The sequence below is a fragment of the Zeugodacus cucurbitae genome, chromosome 5 (assembly GCF_028554725.1).
Source record: "Zeugodacus cucurbitae isolate PBARC_wt_2022May chromosome 5, idZeuCucr1.2, whole genome shotgun sequence".
Taxonomy (NCBI): Eukaryota; Metazoa; Arthropoda; class Insecta; order Diptera; family Tephritidae; genus Zeugodacus; species Zeugodacus cucurbitae.
In genome coordinates, this window is record NC_071670.1 from 72999929 (window position 1) to 73007527 (window position 7599).

Below are 7599 nucleotides of genomic sequence, written 5' to 3' on the forward strand. Positions count from 1 at the left end.
CCTTAAAAACTTTTTTTATAAAATCCAGATTCAGAGTCACCCATCAGCACACGAAATACAATATATTGTAGCGAGGCTGATATCGATACATGTGCTACGTCGTCAATTCTCACAAACAGAAAGCAATTGTGAAGAAGACGACGGCATAAACCTTGACTGGAATTACGACCAAGAAGACGACCTGAAAGAAAATTTACAAACAGCAGAGCAACTTGCCGTGGAACAAATGGAGATTCCAGATGAGCACTTTGCTTCTAAGAAACCATCAGAAACTCAGATACGTCGATACTACACGGGATACGCCATTTACCAGAAAGTTTTATGGCGATTGAAATACCAAAAATGTGTTGCTATTATGACGAATACGACAAGCTCGCTTGAAGACGCATCGGAAGCCCTCATAACGTCAAAAAATTATAAAAGTCCCGACAATATAAAATTGATAAATCCCGACGATGGAGTTTTGAAGTATGCCGGCATCAATTGAATTATTACAAAGAACTATTTGTAAAACACGCGCATAAAGTGGGTATTAAAAATAATTAATAATAGCCCAAATTACAAAAAGGACAGAAGAAACTTATCCGCAATGGTATGAGGAGGCAGGGGAAATGCCTAGGACACAAGCACTCATTCCTCGATTTTTTGATAACTATATTACTGTGACAACATTATAAATCTGTAAATTATATATATGTATATATTTAATTATAAATAGAAGAGGGTGGCTGCGCTATCTGCGGTCATATTGTAGACAAAGTGAAACGAGTGCAGTATCATTTAAAGAGCGTTCAATATTGTAAAATTGTTTAAAACATCAGAAGTGGCTGTATTGTACATAAAATGTCGTCAAGTAAAGATTTGTTTAGTGTTTATACCGTTGAGCAACTAAAACCAGAGAACTTACAACATAGAGAAGGTGCAGGTTCGACAACGAAATAAATAAGTCTGAAAGAAGTGTACTAAATCCAGTGAATTCAAAAATTATACAGGATAGTTGACAACTTCATCTGGATCAACAACAGTGTCAATTGATTTAAATGTAAATTCATTATCAGGCAGTGACTGCTGTATTTTGAAATTGATCGTGTCGACATATTCATTTTTCGCAGCTAAAATAGCTGGCTCACGTAGCCATGTATGGTCTGTATAATTATATTGTATCTGTGGGAAAATACTTTGCATCAACTCATCTTTAGTAGCAACCATATTGCAAAAGTTTTCTGGTAGTTGAATATACTGCGTATCTCTATACAATTGAATTTCACCATTACCAATGTTTAGCAAATGTTCAGAAAACCGCGACGCAGATGGGTCATTTTGGAGTTAAACACGGATATTGATTGTAAGGATTAATTTACCATGGTTGTGAAAATGAGGGAAAATTGTTCAGGAATTATATATGATGATTTTCTATTGGACTTTATGCCTATGTGTTACCTTAATAAAAATATAGCAATAAATTGCGAGTATATAAAATGTTCGGTTGCACCCGAACTTAGCCTTTTCTTATTTGTTACAAATTTTTTTCGGCTATCGACACAACCGTATACAATTGAACAATGACAACCTTCAAAATAAAATAATTTTTTTTTTCTTTTTTTTATTTTGTTGTCAATTCAAATAAAATTTTCTTATTATTATTTTCATCGCAATTTTTCCATATTTACATATTTTCTAATTCTTTCCTGGTCTTCCACGAAGATTTCAAGACACACTCTTGAATATTTGACACAGCGACTACAGCGCAGTCTGCCGGATTCTATGTAAGTTGTGCTAATATCAACAAAAAATTTTAAATAAATAATATAACTAAAAAAACAAAATCTAGTTGATCGTATTGTGAATCTAAACCATCATCAAACCCCCTGGAATACACACAAAAAATTTCATCAAAATCAGTCCAGCCGTTTAGAAGGAGTTCAATGACTAACACACGTACAAAAGATTTATATATATATAAAGAAATTAGAAATATACAAGCTCGCTTCATAATCCGAGAGAAAGACATCGGACACCAAAGACTAGAGGTCGTAATGAAAATTTAGCTCATTACAAATAAAATATAATTTCATGCTGGAATTTTCTTAATTTTACTTTTTTAAATGAATTTATTTATAAATTGCATATTTTATTCTTTATTAATATATATTATACTGTATATTTAATTAATTACTGTTTCATAGGCATTTAGGGGAGCCCAGCCCAAGAATATGTGGTAGCAAAACTGTATCGCAGTTGCTGCGTTAGCAACTACACGGGATGGGAGTCCCGGAAGCTCTTCGAATTTCCGAAAACGGAAGTCGCTGCCAACAATTGGGCTCGGGCCTGCAATTTACAATTGCCATTAGATAAAAGTAAACGTTTATTTGTATGCGAACGTCATTTTTATAAGAAAGACGTTTCGGCAAAGCGACTGTTACATGAAGTTGTACCGGTAATCAAAATTGAAGAAAATAATGATAATAGCGATATATCTGAATAGGTTTTGCCGGCGGTAGGAAAAAGCTATGATGTAAAAAATGAAAAAGCGGCTTCACCCTCTAGCTTTACTTTTTCCGAAATGGAAAATATGACAAAACTATGAGAAATCGAGATGAAATGTGAAAGTAGTGAAGAGATCACTACTTATGATCATGAGCATTATGCTCGAGTAGCCAGAGGCTACCAAAAAAATGCGCTAAAACAAAGCCAGATTATCGCGGATTTAAAAAAAAAAAACAAATACATATATGAGCTACAAAAAAAATGTGAAGCTTTAGAAAAAAGAATAATAATACCCAGCGGTGCAAGCGAATACGCGATAACACTCGCAAAAATTATACTTAAAAATAAAACCTCCTATGACGAAAAGGAGAAGATAATGGCATTGAACATAAATTATATGTTTTCAAAAGCCTATAATTTCATGCGCGACGACCTCTCATTTGCATTACCGCATAAAAAAACGCTTTTGCGTTGGCGGCCGATCCGGTCTGTGTCCCCCGGTTTCGATGAGGTTTTACACAATTTAGAGAAAATCGTAAGAAACATGTCAAAAGAGGAGCGCATTTGCCTAATAATTTTCGACGAAGACTCAATTAAAGAGGTCTGACGTACAATAAAGTACGGGACGTTATAGATGGCTTCGTCGATAACGGAGAAGGTCACCGAGAAAGTGTGAACGGCAATAAGTGCTGTTTTTTTCATGGTAAAAGGCTTAGTGTCCAAATGGAAATATATAGTTTCCTACTACGTAGCCAAGGAAGGCGTAAAAGTTGGACAATTAATGATGTTGTTAAATAACAACTTAGATGCCTGCGAAAAAATCGGGCTTAATGTGAAATCGATAGTTTGCGATCAAGGCGTCCAAAATATAAAATTGAAAGGACTATTGGGCGTCAGTTCAGATGAGCCATTTTTCTATTACAAAGAAAAAAACTATATTTTATGTTCGATTATAGCCATTTGATTAAATGCATCCGCAACATGTTTATGAAATATGACCTTGAGACACGTGATGGCATAGCAACATTCGATGTTGTGAGAAAGATATACGCCATAGACCAAGCGAATGTCAATTTTAAAATGTGCCCAAAATTGACCTATTCTCACGTGTACCCTGGTACCTTTGAAAAGATGTTTCGACTCAACCATCTTAACCATCAACGCCATGATCAAATTGAGCGGCGATTTATTTAAAGAAAACGACACGATATCGTTTCTACTCTTAGGGAAAATGAATCAAGACGCCCTTGAAAACTTTTTCTATGAAATCCGGGCAAATTTGGGAATAAATAGCCATCCATCAGTACACGAAATGCAATACATAGTAGCAAGGCTGATATCGATGCATGTTCTACGTCGTCAATTCTCACAAACAGGGAGCAATTGTGAAGATGGCGATATAAACCATGACTGGAATTATGGATAAGAAGACGACCTGAGAGAAAACTTACAACCAGCAGAGCAATTTGGCGTGTAACAAATAGAGATTCCATATGAGCACTTTGCTTCTGAAAAACCATCAGAAACTCAGATACGTCGATACTACACGAGATACGCCATTTACCAGAAGGTTTTATGTCGATTGAAATGCCAGAAATGTGTTGCTGTTATGAAGAATACGACAAGCTCGCTTGAAGACTCATCGGAAGCCCTCATAAGGTCAAAAAATTATAATAGTCCCGACGATTTAAGATTGGTAAATCCTGATGAGTTTTTGAAGTATGCCGGCTTCAATTTAATTACTACAAGGAACTATTTGCAAAACACGCGCATAAAGTGGGTATTAAGTAATTGATAATAGCCCAAATTACAAAAAGGACACAAGAAACTTATCCGCAATGGTATGAGGAGGCAGGAAAATGCCTAGGTCATATGCACTCATTCCTTGATTTTTTGATAACTGTTTTGTTATCCAAAAACAGTAAGTGGCTGGCTCTTCAAACAGAACAATGTAAAAAAGTCGCTAAAGCCAGCGCATACCAAAAAAAAATTAAAAAAAATGTAGAACGTAAATTGCAGATCGGGCTCAAAAATTGCGGCAACTTCTGTTTTTTTATAGATAAAATAAATTTCTATTAATAAATATGTACAGTAATTAATAAATATTTTTTTTCAGATTATATTCCTATATATTAATTTTTTTCTTTCAGGGTAGTCTGTAGTAATTTAGTTTTTGATTAGATGTAAATTTTAGTATTAGTTATAGTTTGTAGTTTAGTTGTCTAGAAAACACGACACGAAATCGGAATTATACCGAAAACGCGAGCCAAATTTTTATAAAATTAAATCAATTATGTTAAATCGAGGTTTTTATGCCATCGCGTGAATCCCCTACTAGACAATTATAAACTTTGTAAACAAAGGAATCGAACTTCATACAAAATGCACCTTCTCTATGTTGTGTTCTCTGTCCATAGTTGTTGTAGAAAAATGTAGTAATGCAGTTAAACAATACAACAGGAACTGCTCACTCAACAAAAGGATATAAACCAGAAAACGTATTAGTCAACCGCGTAAAATTAAAAAGTAGAATGGAAAAAGTAGAGAAATGTTTAAGATATCACAATAAAAACAGATGGGAGTAATAAGCTACAACATATAATAAACATAAAATTGCAGAAGAACCTGGGTATTCTAAAAACAGTAGAGCCGTTTTTACGGCCATTTCTGCCAAGAAGAATTATGTGCAAACAAGACAGAATGAAAACTACTCTGATGTTTTGAATAATAAATTTGTGGTTTATATGGAATGGCATTGCGGTTTTTATACCAGTTTACTATTCTAATCCTGTTCTAATATATATAGATTTCCAATGTTGTATGGAACTTTTTCAAAGAAAAAAAAAAACAAAATATTTCCTGAAATCTGTGTGGATAACCTATAAAAAAAAAGCGGCAAAACGTCGAATTTGACTGCACATCTCAAAAATAAATATCACCGGAATAGCTTTAGAATCCAAATCTCATGTCCATAACTAATAAAAATAATGATTTGCAAACATACCTCTATCGTGTGTAGAAAAATCTGGATTGAAAAAAAATTTAAAGTGTGTACGAAGTGTAGCAGGCGATTACAGAGAAACAATAATTAATTAGTTAGTTTATAATATAATCGTGTTTTCTGAAGTGAAGTGCTTTTTATACTATATTATACATTTCTCATTAAAGGTAACTCGTCATATGATAAAATGCATGACCGTTATAACCACTGTATAGCTTTGGAGGCAATAATATTGAATAATCAAATCAAATTCTTTAAAAAAAAATTCTATCTTAGCCTATGTAATGTATTTTACAGTAAACTCACTTTATGTACTAAATTCCTTTGTCTTCTGACATTCGATTGGGGGGAAAGTGTTTAAAATCTCCATTCCGCGATAGCGTCTTCATTAGTAGCCGTATCCAATGAAAAATTAAAATTTAATCCAAATGTAACCAAATACAATCCTTTCAATTACGATATGACAACAACTCACCTATTGTAGATTATCTATGGCAGCAATTTGAGGTCAGGTTCCCCGATTGATTGATTTAATGTAATTGTAAATTAGCTATGGGAGCAATTTATGACCAGGCGTAGAACTGACAATAGGCGCATTGCAGCACACAAGTGTATTATTCAAATATTAACGTACGGCAATTATGGTATTCTGTGTTCTTCTTGATGCATTTCGCGATGTGAGCACTGCAGTTTACAGATTTTTAATGTAATATTACCATCCGAAAAATATGATACTGTTCTTTTCGACGATTAATGCATTTCGAGATATGAGGACACCATTACAATAATATTATTACATTTGGTTCGATGCACCAGCACCATCATACGATAGACGAACTGCAATTTTTGGAATTGCCGGTGGGGCGATATGTCGTCTGTCTTTAGTTTTCCAGGCTGATCTTTGGTAACGGCGTACTTGCCTCATTCGAAGCCATTTAGACTTCACACGTATGAATGAATGTGGATCTAAAAAACATTACTATTATAAATATTAATTTTAATTATAGAATTTTATAAACAAAAAAACAAACCTTTGAACAGTTATATATGTACACTCAAGTATTCCACCAATGATACATCGAAACTTTCACACTTAGGACATCACATCCATGAAGAGGACCTTTTGTAGAACCACTGCAAAGCAGCGGTTCTACTTCCCATGACACCATTGTTATTAGAAAACTTTGAAATGTGTTCTTTACTAGGTCCACTAAATACGATTTTCGCTTTCGAAATTTTATAGCAAAATAAAACAATTTCCGCAACCTCTCACTAACTGGAAAAGTAACACCAGAATGATTTCGATATTCAACGCCAGGACGAAATACCGTTACTAATGTGCACATATTTGAGAATTCTATTGAATTTTATGTTTATCTCTGGTAATGCGGCATTCCGTTATTTTCACGCTTGGCTTCACTTGTCAAACTGTAAATTTTCCAGTGTTGCAAGTTGCGGCGATGAGAATTTACCATTAAAGCATAACTCCATAGCTTGCATGTTACGATTTCACATGATGATATTGCAAAAAAATGGAAAATTATTTATGTGCAAGAGGTGGGGAAATTATATAAATGAAAGCTAATAGACCTATCAACAATACTAAGAATGAAAAAGCATTTATCCCTGTCAAAATGTTAACAATAATAATTTAAGAACTTCGTGTAAGTGTTTAATAAAGTGGTCGTTTTTGTTTATTTTCACCGTGTATTGAATAATCACAACAATTATGTATTGTTGTTGTAAAAATTAATATAACTTAATATTTTATAAAAATCCTCTCATGTATATAGTGTGGCACGATAATACATGTTTAAAGTAAAAAATATTTTTTATTAACATCTAAATGATACATAATTAATGATTTTATTTTAATTTCTCATTTCGCAGTTTTCGGTCTATCATCCGTGACAGCATATAGCTTGTTAACACTTTACTTGACAACTCTCTTATCAGAACTGTGTCTTGCTGCCAGTCCGGCAGCCCTTATATAGTCGATTATTGGCAATATATCGCCCTTCGAACATTCTGGCAACTACGAATATCGATGTCTGGATAAATCTTGAAAGTTATCGATTTCGATTGTCGATTCTAGTTTGTTCTCATATAAT

General features: G+C 33.7%; 1 long non-coding RNA gene across 1 annotated transcript; it reads right to left on the minus strand.

The window, feature by feature from the left end:
- Positions 1-719: 719 nt before the first annotated feature.
- On the minus strand, positions 720-6935 carry LOC105212750 (uncharacterized). The gene is made up of 3 exons (XR_008471296.1): positions 6520-6935; positions 5964-6467; positions 720-5871 (listed from the first exon to the last, which is right to left on the minus strand). It is a non-coding gene; the product is annotated as an uncharacterized LOC105212750 (long non-coding RNA).
- Between the last annotated feature and the right edge of the window lie 664 nt (positions 6936-7599).